This window comes from Pipistrellus kuhlii, unplaced genomic scaffold (genome assembly GCF_014108245.1).
Source record: "Pipistrellus kuhlii isolate mPipKuh1 unplaced genomic scaffold, mPipKuh1.p scaffold_m20_p_28, whole genome shotgun sequence".
NCBI classification, from domain to species: domain Eukaryota; kingdom Metazoa; phylum Chordata; class Mammalia; order Chiroptera; family Vespertilionidae; genus Pipistrellus; species Pipistrellus kuhlii.
In genome coordinates, this window is record NW_023425527.1 from 5,227,355 (window position 1) to 5,251,630 (window position 24,276).

At 48.6% G+C, this 24,276-nt stretch overlaps 1 protein-coding gene across 3 annotated transcripts in view; it reads right to left on the reverse strand.

Annotated features, from left to right (window-relative positions):
* Positions 1-24,276, reverse strand: part of ASIC2 (acid sensing ion channel subunit 2) — an 813,868-nt gene that overhangs the window by 86,489 nt on the left and 703,103 nt on the right. The window lies entirely within an intron of this gene.

A 24,276-nucleotide genomic window follows, 5' to 3' on the forward strand; every position in this document is an offset into this window, starting at 1 on the left:
CCTAGCCAGTTTGGCTCCATGGATTGAGCGTCGGCCTGTGGACTGCAGATTCCTGGGTTCAATTCTGGTCAAAGGCATATGCCTGGGTTATGGGCTCGATCTCCAGTGGGGGCCATGCAGGAGGCAGCCAATCAATGACTCTCATCATTGATGTTTCTCTCGCTGTCTCCCTTTGTCTCTGAAATCAATAAAAATATATTAAAAAAATAAAAATAAAGCAAGGCTCCAGTTGTGCCTGATTGTCTGCAGAGCATCTTACAAGGAAAACACGATTTCTATGAGATGCTTAAAGGAAGCAAACACTCTGTGGCCAATAGGTTAGACACTGTTATGTTGGGCTAAACAGTTAAACACGTTTTATTTATTTATTTATTTATTTATTTATTTATTTATTTTGCACAACTTCCCAGAGCCTTTAATTTACATCATGAACCTCCAATAGGGGCAGATTATAAACCATTTCTGTCTTGGGCTGGATCCTTCCAGAAGCTTAAGTTATACTTGGGAGTGACTCCAGGAAGCCCCAGTAGGAAGGTAAAGAAGTGAGGCAGGGCAGGAAGGCAACTGATATTGGGGGCATTGGAGCCTATTCCTGCTGTGGTGACTGGGGTTTAGGCTCCAGGGGACCTGCTGAGATGGTGGAGAACGCACAGCAGAACTGTCGTAACAGAGGGGGAGGAAGCTGGCATTCATGGCTCACACTTCTCACGGGCTGAGAGCTGCCCCTGGAGGGTTAACATCCCAGCGCTTCCCACAAGCCTCCTGCTCAGGCCTGGGGCGTCCTGTGCGCAGAGAACCTCCCAGGCAGACAGTCCCAGGTATTTGCAGAGAGGGCCTGACAGCAGGAGAGAGCCTCACAGCACCTGCCCAGGTTCCTTACCTGGCCAGACCTCCGAGGCCGCCATGGATCCATGGCTGCTTATGGGATTATGGTCCCATAGACTTCTCTTTGGGTGACACTAGCTGACATGATAACGTACAATATCCCTCTACAGATTCGCCCTCATCTATTTTTCTGACCTTACCCATTTTTCTACTTCCTTGTGGCCTAAATGACAGGCTCTGTGGATTACTTCCGAGGGAGGGGAGTTAGACTAGTTGAATGCTAACATTTCTTCCAACTTGGACTTTGCTGGGAAAAGAGAATTCTTGTGCACAAATGTGTGCTTGAGACACTGCGGGGCACAGGACCTGGGACTCAGTACAGGGCAGGGGCTCCAAGCAGGACATGGACAGAAGGTCCTGGGAGGTGGTGAGCTACGGTGTCTGGCCCGAGGGAGGCCAGCATGCTTGTCGGGAGGTGCCGAGATGGAGGCTGCTGAGCCAGAGCCCACGGGTAGGTAAAGCATCAGTGAGGAACATTGGGAGGTAGGGGGAAGCCAGCATTTGCCCGAATATCCTTTCTAGGAGGCATAGCTCAGGCACTGCTCCATGGCTTAAGGAAGACACAAAGAGAATGTCAGAGCTGGGGTGAGAGCTCTGGGAATCAGCCAACTCCAAACACGTACTTTACATATTGATACAAGGAAAATGAGGGGTAGAAGGCGATGTCCCCAATGTCAGCCAGCAATTTGCGAGCAGAGCGCATCAGAATTCACTACAGAGCCCTTCATTCTGGATTCCTCAACTAATAGGGCTCCTTCTGGCCAAGAATTCGAATGTCACCCGTGAGCTTCCTGATAAGAAAAACCCCACGCGGTCTCCCTTTGCTCCAGCCCCAGCCCGCCCCTCGCCTTCAGCCTGGGCCTCGGCCTCCCATCTCCCCATCACCTCAGCTCCTAATAACATTTCCGATTTGAGACATGTCCGCAGGCTTGGGCACACATGCTAATGCCTCCACCTGGGATTATGTTAAGACGCTCTCCTGACCTGACATTTTAAAAACTGCATATTTTATGTGGTGTCTCTTCCACCTCCAAGACCAGGATCGGATAAGATTTAGTAAGTGGGATGGTGGAGGCTGTTGGAGAGATGCCCTTCGGCGGAAGGAGTGCTGGCCTGGGGGCCGGAAGTCCCCAGTCCCGGGGCTGTGGGCAGGTGACTTCTCATGGCTGGGCCTCACTTTTCTCATCTAGAAAGCGAGGGGGTAGGATGTGACAATCCCTCGGGCTCCTTTCAGCTTAACCTTTCATGACCGTTGAGCTGCCAGAGTCCCCACAGAGCTCCTGTCTTCTTCCATCACCTTTCCCTGAAGGCAGGGCCACCCGCAAAGTCACCGCTCTCTGACTTTAGTTTTTCATTTTTAAAATATGCTTTTATAAGTTTTAGGGAGTGAGAGAGGAAGGGAGAGACAGAAACATCCAGGAGAGAAAAACATATACATTGGCTGCCTCCTGCACACCCCTTACTGGGAATCAAGCTCACAACCAGCGCATGTGCTCTGACTGGGAATCAAACCATGACCTCTTGGTTCATGGGTTGACAATCACTGAGCCACACTGGTCAGGCTGACCTGGGTTTTATTTACTTATTTATTTTTATGATATATTTTTATTGATTTCAGAGAGGAAAGGAGAGGGAGAGAGAGAGATAGAAACATCAATGGTGAGAATCATTAATTGGCTGCTTCCAGCACGGCCCCTTCTGAGGATCAAGCCTACAACCCCAGCATGTGCCCTGAATGGGAATCAAACCGTGACCTCCTGGTTCATAGGTCAATGCTCAACCACTGAGCAACACCAGCCAGGCTGACCTGGGTTTTGAATAAGACTCCCTGGTGCTTCTTATGAGCCCTGGTGCTTAAGGATCACTGGCTTATTTTTTATTATATCCGAAACCCCCAGATTGCACACTCAACTTTCCCTGTAGCTGCTTGGGTCCACTGAGCATGCTCTGAAGGGTTATCAGGTTCTTAGTGTTTGGATGGTTTCCCTCCCAATTCCCCCAATTCCAGGGGCTTAATCACAAGGTACACAACAGCTTGTAATTATTGGAATTGAGAGTCTAGGTCAGTGGTCGGCAAACTCATTAGTCAACAGAGCGGCAAACTGCAGGATAAAGCAGGAACTTTGGAATTAGGCTGTGGTTATCTCAGGGTTATAGGTAGGTTAGGCTGCTATAATCAGGGTTATAGGTAGGATTACAGAAAGTAAGTTAATATAGGGAACGTAGCTACCACATTGGGCATGCTCAGAAAAATGACCTCCCTTCAGCCAAGGGGCCTGAGACCTACCTGCCTTGGCTTGTGTAAAGTGGGTGGCACGTTACATGGCATGCTTGGACTCACAGAGGACCTGATTCTGAGAACCTGGCAGCTGCTGCAAAACTTCTGCTGAATTCCCCCGAGCCCGAGCCCTGTCTTGGGCGAGGCCCGCCGCTTCCTGGGCAGGGCGTTAAAGTTTAATTAGCAGCTCTGTGAGGTGTGCATTATTAAAACCCTGCTGGGCTGGCTGTTGCACCCAGCAGGGCTGCCTCCCTTGGATGGGGTCCGCCTGGGCCAGGTGCCAGGCCACGAGGCTGAGCCAGGTGACACTGGGACAGGGTGAGGTGAGCCTTCACTCTGGGTGGGCACATCTGCGAAGCTTGGGTACATCAGCACAGTGGCCTCCTGCAGAGCTCTGTGGCCACAGATCTGGGCTGAGCTTGGCAATGACTCTGAGCTGCAGCTTTTCATCTGCAAAGAGAGACAGCCACCTGTCTCCCTCGTTGGACTGCGGACTCTCTGGACAGAGCTTTGCCCGTCTCATCAGATTAGGATTCTCCAGAGCAGGGCTGTCTCTCCTGTCAGACCAGGGCTCCAATGAGGGTAGAAGTGTATTCTCCCCATCAGATTATGAGGTGACCTGGGCAGAGTGATGTCTTCAGGATCAGAAGGGGGACCCTCTCCCCAAGGTGGAGGCTCTTGCTGGCCTTTGTCCCAGAGACTGTCTAGACTAAGCGCCCTGCTTATCCCTGACCTGAAACCCCCGTTGCCCTGGGTCTCTGCCCTCCGCTTTGTAAGTGGTAATAACAGAGGCAGCCAGCTTTCTTTCACAGGTTGTTGGTTTTTAAGTAAAGAGAGTTAAGATAATTTCTATTTCGCTCTGGGGGAAAACTGCAGAGAGGAAGGAGGGGTAGGTTTTCCTGGCAAGGAAAAGCAGCATGAAACGTCCTGCTAAATGCTCACTTGGCGGCCTCCATTCCTTCAAGTGCAGAGCAAACACCGGGGTTTAAGAAGAGCTTCTGGGATGGGTTAGCGCTAGATCTGCAGCCCCAGATTTGACCCAAACACTTTGAGGTTGGAGTCGGGCTTCCCACAAGGCAGAGGAGAGAGTGGGAGATCTGGTTCCCAGGCTAGGAGAGGAGAGGAGAAGAGAGGAGAGGAGAGGAGAGGAGAGGAGAGGAGAGGAGAAAAGGGTGCCAGAGAGATCGTGGTAGCTACCAATGACCACTTCTTGGATCTCAATCTGTTCACTGATTTATATTTTGAGCTCTAAAGAAGGAGCCAGAATAGAAGGTCAGGACCTTGGTTTCTCCCAGCTACTAACCACCTATGTGACCATTCTCACAATGCTCCATCACCAATGACCCTGAGGTCTTCATGGCCCTAATATTCCAGAATCCTCATTCTGTATCATTCTATTAAGCACCTCGCAGACTTCTGAACTTTTTCTTAACCAGTCTGTAATTATATGGGGTGTCCATGAAGCCTAGAAACATAGATGACTGGGTTAGTTAAAAATGAAGCACTCCTTATGTTTCCAGACCTTATTGGTATATATCTATGGGTATAAGATTATCTGATAAATTCCTGTTTCCTCCATGAAGGCAAGACAAGGGGCTTGCTCCCTGTTGCCTCTTAGGGACTTTTCACTGTGCTTCGCAAACACTGAGCACTCAGTAAATATTAAATAAAGGAACTAACGAAGAAGTGAATGGTAAGGCTGATCTTGAGAACGAGGAGGCCAATGAAATAAAGTGAAGACTCAAAAAGTGGGCTTTGAGAGCACATGCTCAGGCATTGGACACCCGACTCATTAACTGAGCCTTCCATGGAGTCTACAGGTAGAATTTCCACCCAGAAGATCTGGTTGTAGAAAGAAAAACACGCACACACCAGATATGGAGCTAAGAGCCAGCATGCAGAGATGAACCTATTATTGCTCAGCTTCTTCTGAACATTTATAGATCCTTTCTTTGTCTTCAAAGGATAGCCATATCCTTTGATAAAGGATTACACTCCTCCCTGGAAAATCTGGACTCCCAGCCAGTCTGGAGTCCTCAGAGATGCAGGGCAGGCTGTCTCTCTGGGCGGACAGAGAGTGCAAGAGAGACTGGTACTGGGCCATGGGGCCCGTGTGGGGTCTTTGTCCATGTTGCTTCTCTTGCCTGGAATGTCCAGACCCTCCTAGTTCACTTGGCCCCATCTTTCAAGACTAAAGTCAATGGCCACACCCTTTACTCAGGCAGATCTCTCCTCTTCTTTCTTTGGACACCACCAGAAAAATAGATATTATTTTATTATGTATTACCAGGTACTAGCAATAAACCATTGATTAGGTATTCATCAATGTCCCCAGATTGGTTGGGCATCCTGTATGTGCAAACTCTCTGTGGGTGGTAAACTCACTGAGCTGCTGGTGTGGATACTGTTGGTGTGGCCAGATTCAAGTGTCTGGCTCCAACAGATTGATGAATTTCAGAGGGAAGGTGGCAATAGGGAGGTGGGTAATGAGTGAATAACAGGGGAACTTACATACATAGCCCATAGACACAGACAATAGAATGGTGAAGGCCTGGGAGGGGTGGGTGTAGTGTGGTGGAGGTCAATGGAACAAACAAACAAACAAACAAATGGGCACCTGTAATATTTTCAACAAATTTAAAAAAATAATAAAGTGTCTGGCTTGCCACACATTGGGCATGCCACTGTTCATGGTGGTAGAGGTCAGGGTCTGTGTCTCTCTGACCCTTGGAATAAAAGTGCTTGCATTGCCGAAACTGGCTTGGCTCAGTGGATAGAGTGTCGGCCTTCAGACTGAAGGGTCCCAGGTTTGATTCCAGTCAGGGGCATGTTTGGACACATCCCCAGTAGGGGGTGTGCAAGAGGCAGCTGATCGATGATTCTCTCTCATTGATGTTTCTAACTCTCTATCCCTCTCTCTTCCTCTCTGTAAAAAAAATCAATAAAATATATATTAAAAAAAAATAAAAGTGTTTGCATTCCTCTTGCACATATAAAAGAAAAGGCTCAATGAGGGCTTGGTATTGGGCTGGGAGAAGAATCATGCTGTCTCGTGGGAGGAGAAATAATTAGTTCTACATATTCCCTGTGTCTGTAAGGCCAGCCAGCATGCTACCTGGTGGCAGTGAGGCCCTGAGGTAGCAGTGCAGGGGGGTGGCTTAGACCTCTGACCCTTTCCTAGTTCATGGGTGCTGGATAGTTAGGTAAAGCTTTTCTGTGAGATGGAGATATCTCAGATAGACAACATTTAGAGACAGTGGTGAGCTAAGGTCTCTTGCATTCTATGAGGCTGTGAATGGCCTACTTAGATCTGTATTAATCTCATGATAAAAAGTGATTACGATATCCATCAAAAACACTTAAGGTACACTATAAAAAGTACAATTTGTAGAAAACTTACTACATTCCAGGCCCCATAATGGTAGGATTCACTTTTTTATATATTCTCCCTACTCCTCCAAATAACCCAGTTAGGGAAACTATGTTTATCCTATTTTTGGAAGAACAGAGAATGGTCAGAATGGCTGAACAACCTGCCCAAGGTCACAAAGCCGGCTAAAAGCTGAGCTAACTCCAGATTGTTGGCTTTACAAACAGACTGTGTCTTTTTACTAGTCTTCACTACCTGTTTTTTTTCTTTTTACCAATTGCCTAGCAACAGAAAAAACAGTTTCCATGGCAACAGCTATAAAATCAGTGTTGGTATTTGGATAATCTAATTTTTAAAGACCCACATAAACTCTAAGCCACATTCCACATCTGGAAAGGTCTATAAAGACAACAGTTCTAACTATGGAAATATATTTATGCATAAAGAAATACAGTGAAGCATTATTCATAATCTCCAAAGCAAAGCAATAAAACATGCCCAAAGGGGGACAATTAAGTTCAGTGTGGTGCCATCGTCCAACACAATGTACATGCTCTGTTGTAATATGGTCCCACTGGCGGTCCACCCATCTCTGTTCCTAGAAATTGCCTCATCTTGTGGGAACCAACTACCCCTGGGCAGAAGTCATTTATGTGACCCTGCTGTCTTACTTAAGTTGGTTGCTCCAAGGTGGGCATCACCTGACCTAAGCTGGACTGGTCAGTTCTTTCCCTGGGATTTTTTTTTGAATGAGTTTGGAGAGGATTTGGTGAAATAATGACGGTCAGTGGCTAGGACACAGTAAGGGGCTCATAAATGATGGTAACTCCCTTCACCCTGTGACTGAAAGAGTCAGCTCATGTACAAAGGAGGCTGTCTTCTCCCAGTGACCTGCCCAGAGAACTGGTCTCTAACAACTGTACCCTAAGTGCAGAAGCCAAGCCCAGTGGACTCCCTCACCTTCCTGCCACAGCCAACCCAGAGGCACGGCCAGCTCAGATTCACCTGCAGGTACATGCAAAAGTGTGCAGAGCAGTGTTTTCTAAACCTTCCTCCCTCTTAGTATCCTCATTCTTAGTTGCTCAAGCAGATTCTAATTTGGTCTCAAAAACATCCTTCTATGGCCCCAGGCAGGTGCAGGAAGCTCGACTTTCCATTCTGCCTCCTCTGAGTCAAAGACGAATCCCAGGAGATGCGCCTGAGTGAGGAAAGAGGAAGAGCTACCCTCCCTTTCCCCGGGGAGTGAATGCCCTCCTGAAGCACTGAATGAGCACCTCTGGGCATGGACTCTGTCTGCGACCTTGAAAGCATCATCCCTCATTCAATCCTCACAACAATCACAAGGCAGGAGGGATCATGTCCATAATACAGAATTGGAACTTGACACTTGGAAGGGAAGGGGGTGGGTGTTGGGAGGGCGTGTCCTATAACCCAGGTGGCAGAGCTGAGGTTGAAGCCCTACCTGGCTGGCTGCAGGGCTGCCAGAGGGACGGTGAGCTCTGCCCTATAGGTTCCCAGTGGACACTGGACTCAGCTGCCCATGATCAAAGAGTGGGAAACAGGTGGCTCCGGAATCTGAATAGGTGACAATCAGACCTCATTTCCCAGAGAACAGGAGCTCCTTGCTGGCTCGGAGCCAAATAGAGGGACCTGGACTACTAGTAAAACAAGAACATTCCATGCAGGTAAGGCAGACAGAGGATGCTGTGCCCAGGCCACGCCCCCAGAGCTGGGAGAAGACTGTGCAGCCAAAGAAGACTGCATCCCACCTACGTCCTCACCTGCGGGACCATAGCTTCTGACTGAATTCCCTGGAGCAGCCTTGGTCTAGGCTGGAAGAAGGGAAGGGAAGGAGGCATTTGAAGGATCTGGAAGTCTACGTGATAAACTCCAGGGGCGTGAGGCTAACTGGCTGGGAGCTCTGGTCACTCAGTAGCTCTCAGGGGAAACAGGCTCACAGCAAAGCCAACCTGGGGTCCATCTGTGTTGATAACCACCGGGTCCAGGGAACTCCTGTTTTCACTGCTGATCTATTTTGCTTCTTGGTGTCTCTTAAAGAACTCCACCTCCCACTCTGAAAATGTGCTTATTTAAAAAATATTTTTATTGATTTCAGAGAGGAGGGGAGAGGGAGATAGAAACATTAATAATGAGAGAGAATCACTGATTGGCTGCTTCCTGCATAGCTCTCACTGGGGATCAAGCCCACAAGCCGGGCATGTGCCCTGACCGGGAATTGAACCGTGACCTCCTGGAGCCTAGGTCAATGCTCAACCACTGAGCCACGCCTGGGCAAAATGTGCTTCTTTGCATCTGCCATTTGAAGTAAGGGTCTGGTAACATCTCAAGCCCAGGTAAGGTTAGATGAACTGGATAATATCACAAGGATAGGGTAAATGGGAGGAGTGCTATTATTTTTTAAAAAATATATTTTATTGATTTTTTACAGAGAGGAAGGGAGAGAGATAGAGAGCTAGAAACTTCGATGAGAGAGAAACATCGACCAACTGCCTCTTGCACACTACCCCCTGGGGATGTGCCCACAACCAACGTACATGCCCTTGACAGGAATCGAACCTGGGACCTTTCAGTCCGCAGACTGACGCTCTACCGCTGAGCCAAACCGGTTTTGGCTATTTTTATCACTGTAGAGAATCTGAGGAAATTTAAATATTTCAGAATATATAAAGTGAACAGTAAAAATGACCCCTCCCCCCAAAAAAGGAGGTGCATTAAAAAGCAAGTAAAAGGAGAGAGAAGCTAACATTTGAAATGAGTGAGCAAATGCAGGGGAACTAGGAACTACGATCTGCAAGGAGAAACAATTTTCACTGCTTGATAAAAGACACCGTCCAGGTTTGGCTGGGATTTAAATCTGGAAGGACAGATGGGCTGATGACATCCCACGGACCGCGACTCGAATTGCACTAATAAACACCTCTGCTTGGGCCACGGGAAGTGTGTCCTCTGACACGTTTCCATTCACTGTGATTTAAAAATTTTTTTTTTTTTACATTTAATGAGACACAGCAGGACCGTCCTAAAGAAATGGTGGCGGACTGGCACAGAGGAGGCAACGTAATCTCACTGTTATTTCCACCACAGGTTTTGATTGAGGAAGGAGCCGCTAATGATTTCTCTAATGAGCAAAAATGACCCACAGTCAAATCAGGGCCGGTGCCAGCTCAACTCGAGTGGTGTGCAGGCAAGGGGAGGAATTCATGTTGAGGGATTCATGTTGAGGGTACCCATCCTCACTTCCACTAGTAAATGCTCTCAGCAAGAGCTGAACCCGAATCCAGCTCAGACTCAGCGGGGTCTCTCTCCCAGGGCAGCTGCCTGCCTTGGGCACCGGTTTGCATCATAGGTCAGAGGAGCTGGGATGTCCAGGGCTGTGTGCTCACCTGGAGCCCTGCAGTGCCCAGGCTGGGGGAACTCTGCAGGACCTTCCACTGAACAGATGGGAAAACGGAGGCGTGGTGAGGTGCTGAGACAAGACTAGGGCTAGGCCTCTCACTGAAGTCAACAGGAAAGCCACGCTTACGTGAAACATGAAGTAACAGTAACAATTACTTGTCAGTGTACAGGACGCCCACAGTTTACAGGGTGCTTGCATACTGCTGGGCGTCCCATCTGCCCCACAGCCCCATGAGGTTGGTGGGGAGATGACCAGACCTTATGTTTGCAGACAATGCCATACTGTGTAAAGAAACATTGGCACATGTCACATACCCCCTATGTAGCCCAGGGCAGGGATTATTTTTTATTTATTTATTTTTAAATAGCATTGATCTTTTTTAAAAAAAATTATTTTATTGATTTTTTACAGAGAGAAAGAGAGAGGGATAGAGAGTTAGAAATATCAATGAGAGAGAAACATTGATCAGATGCCTCCTGCACACCTCCTACTGGGGATGTGCCTGCAACCCAGGTACATGCCCTTGACTGGAATCGAACCTGGGACTTTTCAGTCCGCAGGTTGATGCTCTATCCACTGAGCCAAACTGGTTAGGGCCAGGGCAGGGATTATTAAGCCCATTCCACAGATGATGACATTGGGGTTCAGCAAAGGAGACGTGAATTACGCAAGGTCACCAGGACTTAAATCAAGGTTACCCGACTTCACATGTGGGTCTTGTTCAGTCTTACTCTCCACATACACTGCTCTCCACATACACTCTGTGTTGCCATCTTGTGCACTAACTACAAATAGTGCACAAGATGGCAACACACCATTGACACATTGTGTCATGATTCAGGTCCTTGGGTCTGAGATCAAACTGCCGGAGTTCAAACTCCAGTTCTGTCACTCCAAGGGCTGTGCCATGTACTTACCCTTACTGTGCCTCAGTTTTCTTATCTGTAAAATGGGGGATAATAATAGTACCTTCCCCATTGCTTTATTGAGGGAATTAAACAACCAAGTCTGAAAGATTTCAGAGCAATGTCCTACTTGGTCCTCAGTAAATACTGGCTAACAGTGGTTTTTTAATATAAAAGTAAAAATAAGATAGTAATAATAAAAAATTAAAGAGTTGACCCATATCTTTCTTGACATTTGAGCATCTGATTGGTACTTTGTTTTGTAGAAAAAATGGAAAATACCCTAAATAATAAAGAGCTAATATGCAAATGGCCGTCACACCTTCATACCATCATGCCATACTGACTCAGATACTTAACACTGGGGAGAGAAAAATGGGGACCAGCCAGGTACAAATGAGCTCACAAGAGAGGAATGGGGACCAGCCAGGCTGTGGCATGGGAGAGGGATAAGCCGCCCGCCCCGAGGTCCTGGGTGCCAGCGCCTGGGTGCAGCCCAGGAGAGAGACAAGCCGCCCATCCCTTAATCCCTGGTACAGGCAGAGGCAGTTAGGGGTGATCAGGCCAGCAGGGGAGCAGTTAGGGGTGATCAGGCTGGAAGGCAGAGTTGATTAGGGGAAATTAAGCAGGCAGGCAGAGGGGTTAGTGGTGATCAGGCAGGCAGGCAAGGCGAGCAGTTAGGAGCCAGCAGTCCTGGACTGCAGGAGGCAATTGGATATCCCCGAGGGGATCCCAGATTGGAGAGGGTGCCATTGAGGCTGAGGAAACCACCCCACCACCCCATGCATGAATTTCACATACCAGGCCTCTAGTAGAAATATAAAAGAGAGAAAAAAAAGAACCACTGTAATCCCAATATAGCAATAACCACAATGTTTTGATATTTTTCCAGCCACCTTTTTCTAAACACATCTAGAACTATATACATTGAGAGTGTTTATCCTGCCTTTTAAATTTAGCATCATAACATGGGCATTTCCCTATGCTATTAACTCATTTTTTTTAATTGAGCTTTTAGTCATCACAAAATTATGTAGCCATTCGACAGGTGAACCATAACTGATGCGCCCATCACAGAATGGTTGAGGCAGTTGGCTACTCATTCATTCTTGGTTGAAGAGGCTTCTCTCTGGACTACGGCTGCCTGCCTAACCCTGGCGCATGCTTTGTACCTGGTAGATGCTCCGTGACCATTTGGGTGAATGAAAACTCATGTTTTGATAAGAAGTTCAAGAGAGTTTCTACCAGTTCACATTCCTGCATTTATTGTAAGCGTGTCTTTCTTTCTTTCTTTCTTTCTTTCTTTCTTTCTTTCTTTCTTTCTTTCTTTCTTTTTAAAAAAATATATTTTATTGATTTTGTACAGAGAGGAAGGGAGAGAGATAGAGAGTTAGAAACATTGATGAGAGAGAGAGTCATCGATTAGCTGCCTCTTGCACACCCCCTACTGGGGATGTGCCCTCAACCAAGGTACATGCCCTTGACCAGAATTGAACCCAGGACCTTTCAGTCCCCAAGCCGACGCTCTATCCACTCAGCCAAACCGGTTTTGGCAAGCGTGTCTTTCTTATTCCAATCTTACCAGCATTTGGTTTTAAAATTAAACAAAAAAATCTTTACCAAAAAGGAACCCTCCTTCACTGCTGGTAAAATGTAAACTGATACAGCCACTGTGGAAAACAGTATGGAAGTTCCTCAAAAAATTATGAATAGAGTTGCCATATGACCCAGCAATCCCTCTCCTGGGTAACTACACCACCCCCCCCAAAAAAAAAAAAATTGAGTACGTTTATTTGCAAAGATATATCCACCCCTATCTTCACTGCAGCATTATTCATGGTGGCCAAGACATGGAAACAAAAGCATCCTTCGATAGAATAGTGGATAAAGGAGGTATGATACATATACACCATGGAATATTACATCGCCATAAGAAAAGATGAAATACTTCCATTTGCAACAACATGGATGAACCTTGAGGACGTTCTGCCAAGGGAGACAACGCAGTCCGGAAAAGCTAAGAACCACATGATTTCACTCCTGTGTGGGACATAAGACAGAACTTCATGGAGACAGACAACAGTGTGCTGATTACCAGAATGAAAGGGGTGGGGGGACAGCAAAGGGTAAAGGAGTAACATATATGGTGACAGAAGATGATTTGATTTTGGGTGGTGGGTCCACAATGTAATATACAGATCGTATAGCATAGAAATATACCCTTGAACCTGCTATAATTTTAGTAACCATGTCATCCCGATACATATAATTAAAAACAATAAACTCTTTACTGATTTGCTAAATAAAATATGGAATCTTATTGTCTCATTTTAAAAATTTTCATTGATATTAATATATATGATTCATCTCTTCATTCACTATCTGCTTTGTATTTTGCCCTTTTCCATTTCTTCCTTTTTTTCTTTTCCTCTTTCTCACCTTCCTTGGGAAGGAGCCATTTTTTGAAGAATGAGGACCAGCCCAGCCGTCTTGATGCACTTCCTGTGGATACCCTCGCATTGCCAGGCAATCTAGGGCATTCATCACAATGAGCTGGCGCTTGCTAATTACTTTAAGGTAACTGCATTAATAAGTTCACAGTCATTAATTCTGAGGAAGCCCCGACAGCTCTCAGGCATTAATGAACTTCTCTCTCAAGTTTAGGGAGCTGGCAGCTGACACACAGCCTTCCTGACATTTCGGCTTCTGACTGCCATTCTGTTCTCCTGTAATTCCACACACACCTGATTAAAGTTCAATCGCAGTATTGGAGGGACCTTAATGTAAGGCATTAGCATCCTGTTAATTACTGAGAAGTGACGGCAATCGAAGAAAAATGGGTTTTATTTTCTAGCATGACAACGTATTCCCTCCCACCCACCTGCCAATACAGGTGCATATTTCTTTGGCACAGATGCGCTGCCTCCTGCTCAGGGAATCACAGAGAGAGACACAGAACATTCCCGAACTGGAGACGTCAGGAGATTTGATCCTTCACCTCCAGGTGAATGTCCAAATCCTCCTCGAAAGATGTTCATTTGCTTCTTGGAACGTCTTTGGAAAGCACAGCCTTCCATACACCTGTAACCAATCAGTCCACAGTCTTATCATCAATGAGAAGAAGTTCTTTCTTTTAACCAGAGTGAAATCATTCCTGCGTTAACTTCTGGCACTTACTCATATGTGACCTCGGGAAATCCTCTTGTTGTGGCTTTCTCATTTCTAGAATGATGGTCCCAGGGCAACGGTTCTGCCAAGCCATAATTCTGCAGCCCAAGATGTAAGTCAAGTGCCTCCCACAGGAGGCTGCTTACCCTGTTTCCCCGAAAATAAGACAGTGTCTTAAATGAATTTTTGCTCCCAAAGAGGCGCTAGGTCTTATTTTCAGGGGATGTCTTATTTTTCCATGAAGAAGAATACGGTACACATTTATTGTTAAATGAAAATAAAGGAAATTTATTACCTGTATACGGTATGGTAGTATGGTAGCTGTCAACACAAACCAAACTGTGAATCCTACAGTATCAAGAATTTACTCATTTATTCAATGACAATCATGTCATCATTTTCTGGAACATCATCATAACAATCCAATTCCTGAATTTCCTGGTGAATTTCTTGTGACTCCATTTATTTCAGAATCAGTGGACCAAATCTCTCATGTTTAGCCTGGGGGGGGGCCCTTATTTTCTATTTCACTCAGAAGGAAACCTATAAGTAGGTCTTATTTTCGGAGGATGTCTTATTTACAGGGAAACACAATAGGAAATGCTGTTTCCACGCTGCAGTGCCTTTTGTTTCCACCAGGGGCAGAAGGGAGTCAATGGGTCTATCATTTAATGTCATTGCATCTGGGGATTATTTCCTACATCGTCTTCTTCACAGCCATTCTGGGGAGTAGATGCTATTTTAATCTTTATTTTACAGCTGGTGTTCAGAGGGTATAGTTCTCATTCAAGGTCGCATAGGTTTGGTGAACACTTGCTCTGCCCGCTGCCCAGTGGAGAACTACTAGGTCATACGATGCATGGAGGAGGAGTTTAGGGAAAGGGGTGGCGGGACTCAGGAGAAGCCTATATTCCCATGGGGAGACTCAGAGAGCCGTCACCACATGCCTAACACTGCAAAGTCGTGAGGCTAAGTGTGCTGGTATTACACACATGAACACAATCCCTGCAGACAGAGGCAGTGGAGGAGCCTGCAGGGAGGAGGCTGGGTTTTGGTCGCAAAGGATGCGAGGATTCAGGTAAACAGTAACTCAGGGCAAGAGGGAGGAAGAAACAAGGACCAAGGCAGAGAAAGGAGTAAGCCTCGAGGACTGAGGGAGGAGACGTTGGAACAAAAGGTTTGCACGGCTTGGTGGGAGTGAGAGACAGGGAAGTTGGCCTATGGATCAGGGAGGGTTTCCCAAGTCAAGTTAGGGGATTTCGATTTATTCTTGAGACGTGGCTTCCCAGGAAGGAAAGATGGAAGCACCAGTCCCTGCATTCCACCCTTTCTCGAGGGAGGGGCATAGCCTGGCTCTCCCTCCTGCAGGGGGTAGTGCATGTGAGGAGGAGGATCCTGGGTTATCGAATTTGGGGACAACATGATTGCAAGCTAAGCAAGAACACTCGAGGGAACGGGTTTACTATTTTCTGAGTGCTTGCTATGATCTCTCTCCCCCATCATGAGCACATCTGACCTTGGTTGGGTGGTAGACACATTTCTTAGATGTAGTAACGAAAGGCAAGTTTTCATTTTCTATTTTGGATGACAGGTTGGCAGGGTGGACACTTGCACAACTGGCGTGATGTATGTTTTCTAGGTAATGGGGTTGGTTTCATGTCTATGGTGGACATGAATGCCCTGCCTCTTCCCCCTCCAAGGAAAGACCCATGGCCCATGGCTGGAAGCTCTCTCAGCTGGAACCTCCAGCTTCAGCCCCTGCAGGGGAGCTGAATCTGCGATATCCCCCCTCCCAAGGCAGCCTGCATCCAGGGACTCATCCCTGAGGACCACACAGGCCCAGTGTAGGGCTCTCCTCAAGTGACAATTAGCTGTTAGTGCCTGTTGGATCTACCTCACAATTTAAAGGCTTACGGGGGCTCTATCCTGCTTTTCCCTCCTTGGTCCCAAGAGTGCCCCCTCATGGACACCACACTCCATCGCAGGGCCTGCTTTCCAGTGTGCCCACATATGAGCCTTTCAGTGCTAAAACTAAGACAGTCCTGGGCACACGAGGACTCTACAGAAAACCCAACCGCAGACAATCACTCTTAAGGTGATCAATAATTATTTCTCACTCTTTAATAAGCTGGCAGAGGGGCATGTGCCTTCCTCCTTCACTCTTCCTAACAATATCACGACATCTCTATGGGGAAATTAGGGGTCAAAGAGGTTAAGAAACTTCTCTCAGGCTACACAGCCGGTGAGTAACCATGTGGGATTCAAACCCAGGCTCTGCCCCCCAGTGATTTTTGGTTTTAAGACGCACACCTTGGCTGTCCATTACATACACAGCTTCCAGTAACTATGGATGCACCCTTGCCATATGGATGCAGAGAAAAGCGCTTACAGAATCCCAACATGCTCAGAACTTTTTGAAAAATAAAATCGTATTCCACTCCATACCTGCCCTCCTCCCCATGCAGACTCAGTTCTAAGCATCTGAACTGTCTGTTAATCACTGGCCTATTAATTAAAAAACAAATCCCCTTTAATTTCATAACAGGTGGCTTGTGAGGCTGGAAGAAAAGCTGAGACGTATGTGGCTTATTTGCATTTCTAATTGCTTTGCAGGACACCGAGGGCCGAGCTTCCATCTCCCCGCTGTCTCTCACCTGCACCTGCTGCGCAGACTGCTGGCGGCAACTTCTTTCCTGCAGGTGCCACCTGGGAGGGTTGCAGCTCCAGCTGGAGTCCCAGGGCTTCCAATCAACAGGGAGAGCCTCAGGGCTGGGGCCTGCCCAGCAAGGACCTGAGTGCCCAACCTCAAGTCTGGCATATTCAGGTGCCCAATAAATGTGGGCTGACCACGGGAGGTCCCTTAACTAACCCTCACCTTGCTTATCCGGCCCGAGCACCAGGTGGGCACACTGAAGCCTGGCACCTCTGGCCCTGTGTGTCTCAGCAGTGTGCTGAACCCATTTCTCCTTTTAACTTCTTTAAAAACAAAATTATATATATATATATATATATATATATATATATATATATATATATATATATATATATATAATTGATTTGTATATATATGATTTCAGAGAAGAAGGGAGAGGGAGAGAGAGAAACATCCATGATGAGAGAGAATCATTGACTGGCTGCCTCCTGCACTGGGGATCATGTCCATAGCCTGGACATGTGCCCGGATAGGGAATCAAACCATGACCTCCTGGTTCATAGGTCGACATTCAACCACCGAGCCACATGACCGGGCTCCCCTTCTGACCTCTGACTCGCGTTGAATACTTGCTGTTATGGATATGGCCTATATACATGTCAGGGGCTTCCTGATGCTTAAGATTTCGATTTATTTGGCCATTCCTGGCACCCCAGCTCTATCTGGTAAAGAACTAACGAACCACAGAAGTGAACTGACGACTATTATAAACACTTTCCACTTAAGGCTGCAGCGAAATGTGGTCGAAGGACCCCCGGTTTTGGAATCAAGGATACCAGGGTTTGAATCCTGGCTCGACGACCACTTGGTGAGAGACCCCGGAAAAGCCACATGACCTCTGCAGTTCTCAGAGTCTTGTGTTTGCAAAAGGGACAACACTGTGAACTCAGTTCAGCATTCCTTGTAGTTTGGAACCACCTGGGGAGCTTTAAAAAGTGACCAGTCCTTGTGCTGCACTTGGAGCTGAATAAATCAGATGGGGGTGTGGAGGGGCTCAGACAGCCGAGTCTTAAAAAGCTACTCCGGTGATGATGTTGTGTGGCAACGGCTGGGAACCACTGCCTGGCCCCTGGGCTTCGCTCCTCCCCTTCCTTCGCCCTGGGGACCAGTGCCTGACCACAGTAGGTCTGGGAGGAGCTGGGAGCTCGGCAGGCTGCGGAGACTGAGATCCCATCCCTGGAGAGCAGGCTGGGGACCCCTATGTGCTAGCCCAGGAGGTGGGGCTCATTCAAGGCAGGAAGCCAATGGTCCCATCCTCTCTGTGGCCAAGGAAAATGACAGTTCATTATTTTAGTGGTTCTCCCAACCCCAGGCACCCCCAATCAATCAACAGAGCGAGGGGCTGTACTAGAAATGAAGGCCCGGAATGACGTCCTTGGGAAAATGGCACCAACGTTTACTTTGGGGCAGCCTTACTCTCCTTGTCTCATCACCACCCTGTAAGGGGGGCCCCGTGATGCCCATGTCATGTGTGAGAGCTGAGGCTCTGCAAGGCTAGGTGAATGTCCTTTTAGCAGCAGAACCATGTGTTATACCCCGTCTGTCTTCCTGTTCATCTTTCCCCTGTGCGTGTGGCTTTCCCTGTATCAGTAAGTGGCTCAGTACAAGCTCCATCCTGTCATGTTGGACTCCTGTCTCCCTCACAGCCCACATGTAACCCACTGGGACATCCCACTGGGTCTACCTTCACCGTATACCCAGGGTGCAGGCATGTCCAACCTCCTGCCACCACGGTGTCTCCACCGGCCTCTGCCCTTGCCCACACTCTGTAGCACAGCCAGATTGACAGATAAGATGCTTCCAGATATTGCCCTCCACTGGCTTCCATCCCACTCTGGGTCAATGCCAACATCCTGGCATGGCCTGCACTGCTCCCTCCAACTGAACTACCTCCCCCGCCCCTCTCTGAGCTCATGTACCTTCTCCCCACCTGCACGCTCTGGTTCCCCCTCACCCTTCCCTGCCTCGAGTTTCTGCAGTTGCTATTCCCTCTGCCAGGAACGTTTTTCCCCAGGGTCCATGAAGTTTGCTCCTTTTCCAGGTTTTGCTTAACTGTCACTCTGTTGAAAACGAATGCAAGGGCATACCCCTTCCTCTCGCCCGCATTATTTCCCTTTACAGCGCTCATCACCATGTGGTGCACTGCCCATGTGAACCTCACTGGTCTGTTTACTATCTGCCTTCCCTGACCAGCTGTGCATTTGTTTTGTTCACTGCTCCATCCCTGTGCCTAGAACGATGCTTACACTTAGGAGATGCTCAGTAAGTACTTGGCAAATGAGTAAACGAATGGATGGATGGATGAATGGATGGATGGATCCAGCCCCCACCTCTTGGGAAAGGTGTGATCCCCCTGTGTAGTGTGAGTGAAAAGACTGGGTGACCGTGTTGGAGAGGGTGGGTACCAGTAACTCACTGCATTTTTCCTCTTTGGTTTTGAGGGGACATAAGCTTGACAGTGAAGGAACAGATGGTTCCCCTTGCAGCTCACCATGTTTACTAGTAAGGAACTCAGCAGGTGTGCTGTCTTCTCCTGTCCACCAGGCTCCGGACCCCACACCGTGCTGTGTCTCAGCTCCTCTGGTCCTACCTGTACGTCCTTACCTTGCCCTGCCCCCACCTTGCATCACTGTCATCATCCGCACCATCATCACCATTCCCACCAGAATTAATAGTTATCCCATGTCCCAGATACTACGTAAGCCCAGTACATGCCCCTAGGTCCGCGGTCAGCAAACTGCGGCTCGTGAGCCACATGCGGCTCTTTGGCAGCTTGAGTGTGGCTCTTCCACAAAATACCATGGCCTGGGCGAGTCTATGTTGAAGAAGTGGTGTTAGAAGAAGTTTAAGTCTAAGAAATGTGGCTCTCAAAAGAAATTTCAATTGTTGTACTGTTGATATTTGGCTCTGTTGACTGATGAGTTTGCTGACCACTGCCCTAAGTCAGCAAAACCTGACAGTCAGCACAAGGACCCTCCAGCATTTGTTCTACCCCAAAGCTCTGATGCCACGCCACAGCCCACGCCTGGGCACAGCCAACAGTGAGGAAGGGAGTGTGGTTATCAGCAACAACGTGGGCAGTGTGTTGTCTTGAATCAGTGCAGCGGTCCAATTGCCACCGATCTTGCTTTTTAATTGTAAATTATCATTCATTCAGTCTCATCATTCCCAATTTAGTTTGTTGTGGGTTGTTGGCTTAACAACAGTAATTTGGGCTTATGATTTCTCAGTGGCCGGGCTTTAAAGCACGTGTGCATAGTGGTTCAACGGTGAGTCATCTAGCGCCCATTCTTAAAGCAAGTCTGTCTCCAGCCTTTCCCCTGAACTGCCTGCGTCGTAACCTTCATATTCTCTCCGAGTTCCTTTCTTTATGGGGACAGGTGAGGCAGGCGGCTGTGGGTTTTCTTTTAGCCTAGCCTAGGTGGACTAGGGTAAAAAAAAGGATGAAAGACATTGATCTAGATCAATCTTCCCTCCCCTTCCTGTTTTATAAATGGGGAAACTGAGGTCCATTTATACAACAGGTGAAGGGTCAGAGGTCATTCACGGTCACGACAATCTAGTTGTCCTATTACCTGTTCTGGGCTTCTTCCACTCACCAGGACCCCTTCCTCCAAAGAGGTCTTTGGGGACCCAAAGAGGTGGGAAATGTTCCTGCCCTGGGTTAGGGCTCCTCCTGGATCTCCCCCTAGGGTGCTGGTCTGCAGTAATAAGAGGACACGTGGTGTGTGAGGGGCGGGGCTCCGCAGGCAGATGGTTTTCCAGCTGTGGGACTAGCACCCACCTCCTAGGTTTGGAAGCATCTGACCCAACAGTTCATGCCCTGTGCCTTCGTTCAGGGCCTGGCACACAGAAAATGTTCAGGGGATGATGGGCATTGTTAATGTTTTTATATATCAACAATGCCCCATGCCCACCTGCAGCCTCCCAGGAGAAAGGAACAAGTATAAAGCTTTCAATTCTACAAAGTAACCTCTCCTGGGAGCCTCAAAACAACTCCGGGCAAGGATTACTGTCCCCATTTCAGAGATGGGAAAGCTGAGAGCCTTAGTGATGTCCAGACTCTGAAATCCAGTGTGTCACTTCACGACCAGCGCCCGTCCACTCCCAACCCTGCCTTCAGAGCTCACCCCAGCATCTCTGGGCTCAGCCTGCCTCCACTCTGGCCCCTCCCAGATGCTTGGCTCTGTAGACAGATGGCCCAAGACTGCTGTCTGGCTGTTTGTGGGCAACGTGGAAATCATTTCCCCTCGTCTGCACCAGGAGAGCGTCTCATCCAACTAGATGCACGTGCAGGGAGGTTTGTGTGGCAGAGACTGCCTGCTGTATCTTTAGAACACATCAGAGAGAGGATGCCAAGGAGTGGGAATGCCCCTCCGATAGGTCCCACCTGCCTGGCTGATGGCATAGGGCTGGGATGGGGTCTGGTGGGAGGGGGTGACAGACTGGCACCTCCCCCCGTGGACTGAGAGCTGTGCATGCTGCTCCTGGGTGGGGAGAGGTCCTCAGGTACCTCGCTCTGCAGCCTGGGCTCAGCAAATGTGCACAGAATGAACATGTCCAGGGAAAGGCCTGGACACACCCTCCTCTGAAAAGCTCACTGAGAAAAAGACATAAAGGAGGGGAGATGAAGACATCGGCATAGAGAACCAGTCTCAGGGACAGCTTGTATCTGGGTTGCCGCAGAACTGAGGGGTTCTCCCACAAGCCTGGAATGCAATTACACCAGAGAAGCAGTAACATCCACCGTGACAGTGCGAGGCAGAGCCTGCTCCAGCATGAGGGGTCGGGACTGGCTGTCTCTTGTGGGCGGGAGGGCTGGGCAGCCGGCTGACAGGAGCATTCGTTCTTCACCGCTGGAGTGGGAAGAGGACTCACGTGTATGAAGTGCCTACTGTGTGTCAGGCACTGTGCCAGGCATCTATCTTGCCTTCCTTTATGGACTCCAGTCACAGTAACCTTCCTTTCCTCTCACACCCAGCTAGCTGTTCCTACCACTTGCCACTCTTCCTGTTTCTTCTCCTTGCTCTTGGCACAGATGTCTCCTGAATGCCATTTGAGTCTTAAAGTTTGTCTCCTCTAATCCCAGTTACAGCCCTCATTCCACCCTGCCCACCACCACCCTCTTTCCCATCACCCTACTTTATCCTGTTTAGTGCACTTCCCGCACCATTGTATTGGTTTGCTTGTTATCTGCTCCCCGCCACTAACATGCAAGCTCTTTGGAGGTTCTTTTGGTGCTGTGCATGACCGTATGCCCAGGGACAGTGCCTGGCACATAGTAGGTGCTCAAGAAATCTCTCTTCCTACCTGCAGGCGGGTCCTTTTCCCATGGAGCTTTATGGGAACCTCCACGCACCCCAGAAGGTGGTGTAACGATTCCACTGTGCATGGAAAGAAACAGAATCACGGGGCACAGGGGAAATTAGTGCCCAGCTAGTAAGTGAGCTATCTGAGACCTGAACCAGCACTTGGATTTCAAAGCTGTATTGTGAGATGCACCACACGGCTACCCAGGGCCCTCAGGTCGGCATAATGTAACAACGCTGGCTGTTCGCATCACCGAGGTGCCTCTGTTCTCACAAGCAGCCTTCTGTCCTCACCTGGCTTTCCATAGAGAGCGTGCGAGAGAAGGTGGCGCCAGCCATCTGGTGTGAATATTTCATGTGGCCTGGCGGTTCTCTCTCCCAGGGCAGGTTAATCCCTGGGTATTTCTGTTTACCAGCCAGCCTCTGTAAGAGCTTGATTTACACACGCCTCCACCCTGCCCCTGCCCCATGAGGCTGTCTGCTCCTGGGGGTATTGATATAATCGGCTCCTAATCACGCTCAGCTGAGAAGCAATGCCTGCAGCACGCCAGGGCGGCTGGGCAGCTGCCATGTGAGCGAGGCACACTCAGAAGGCATTGGCTTCAGCACTTCGGGCCAAACAGCATTGCAACACAAACGTCCTTGCACAAAACCTCGCCCCATCCCCGAAGGTGGCCTGTTGCTTTCAAGTGATACCAGACAGAACAAAATTCCTAGAAGAGCAAAGGATAGGGACATTGCCTGGAAGCCGGCTATTGTACCGGCTCGTCTGGCTTCCTGCCCTCTCAGCCCCCTCCTGTCTGTAAGGGAAATCACGGGCCCACCCTACCTACAGCCTGGCCCCAGAACAAGCCTGCCTTCCCTCAGGTCCAGTTCTGATGGTTGGGTAATATGTCTCACACACCTGCACTCTGCTTGCTACTGAATCCCAGGCCTGGCGATGGGACACGCACTCCACACATTGCTATTTCTGTGCGTATCTAAGGCAAGTGGAGTGGGGATGGGAGCAATGGCCTCCTGGTTCCCTGCCTTCCAGGTAGCAGCTTCCCCCGCAGGACCACTTCTGGGGTTATTTTGAGAGTCAGATAGGCATCCAACTGAAAGCCCTTCTTCATATGCCAGCAATTCTGTAAGCACCCAATTTCCTTTCACAGCTACAATGACCCAGGTTGTTTTTCTTGCCTGCACTGACCCCATTCTAGGTGCCTGGCCTTGGGCTATGCTCTGGGGATAAAGGGGCAAATAAGACACTGTTCTGCCCCCCAAGGAGCTGAGCCCACTGGGGGAGTTGAGGGTGGGTGCATGGAGGCGACCCCTGGAGAGACTTCTGACGGAGGGAAGCCCAGAGGCGTAGGCCATGAAGGGGTGTATGGGTATGAGAGAAGACTCTGCAAGGACAAAGAACCTTTCCTGAGGCAGAGAAAGAAGGCACAGCCTTCTTTGTGGAGAACGACCCCGTGCAAAGTTTTTCCAGAAGCCTGTGTCCTACCGTGTACCCACCCCCCAAGAGGAGGCCTCACTTCCTACAGGCTGACTTCTCAGACCCACCTCTCTGTGCCTGGCACTGCCCATGATGACCGGTGGGGCCTAATAGCCCCCACCTGCACGCTGTGACTCTCCCATGTTACCTGATGTGCTTGAGGCCGACCACCTGCCGGATGGTCATCTGCTTCCTGCCTTCTGCCAGGCATGCAGTTCCAGGTGATACCCACATACCATCTCATTCCCTCATCCATGCTCCTGCACATGTGTTCATCCAACATGTACGTAGTGAATACCTACTGGTTCCTGGGTATAGCTGTAGACATGGCTGATACAGCACTGAATCAAACAGACGTGAGCCCGATGAATACTACGGAGAAAAAGGTGCTATGAAAACACATGCTAAAGAGGGAAGGGGACCCAGGAACATTAGGGCTGGTCACGGTCTTAAATGGGTGGTCAGGATGGCCTCACTCCCAGATCAGAGCAGATCAAGGGGATAGAGGAACTAGACATTCAGACATCACGGGGAACAGCACAGGCAGGAACAGTAAGGCCAAAACCTCAGGTGGAGGATCCTTGCATCTTCAACTTGTTGTTCATGACCGTATGCCCAGGGACAGTGTCTGGCACATAGTAGGTGCTCAACAACAATCTCTTCCTACCTGGGGACTGGGTCCTTTTCCCGTGGAGTTTTAAAAAAAAAAAAAAATATTTTATTGATTTTTTACAGAGAGGAAGGGAGAGA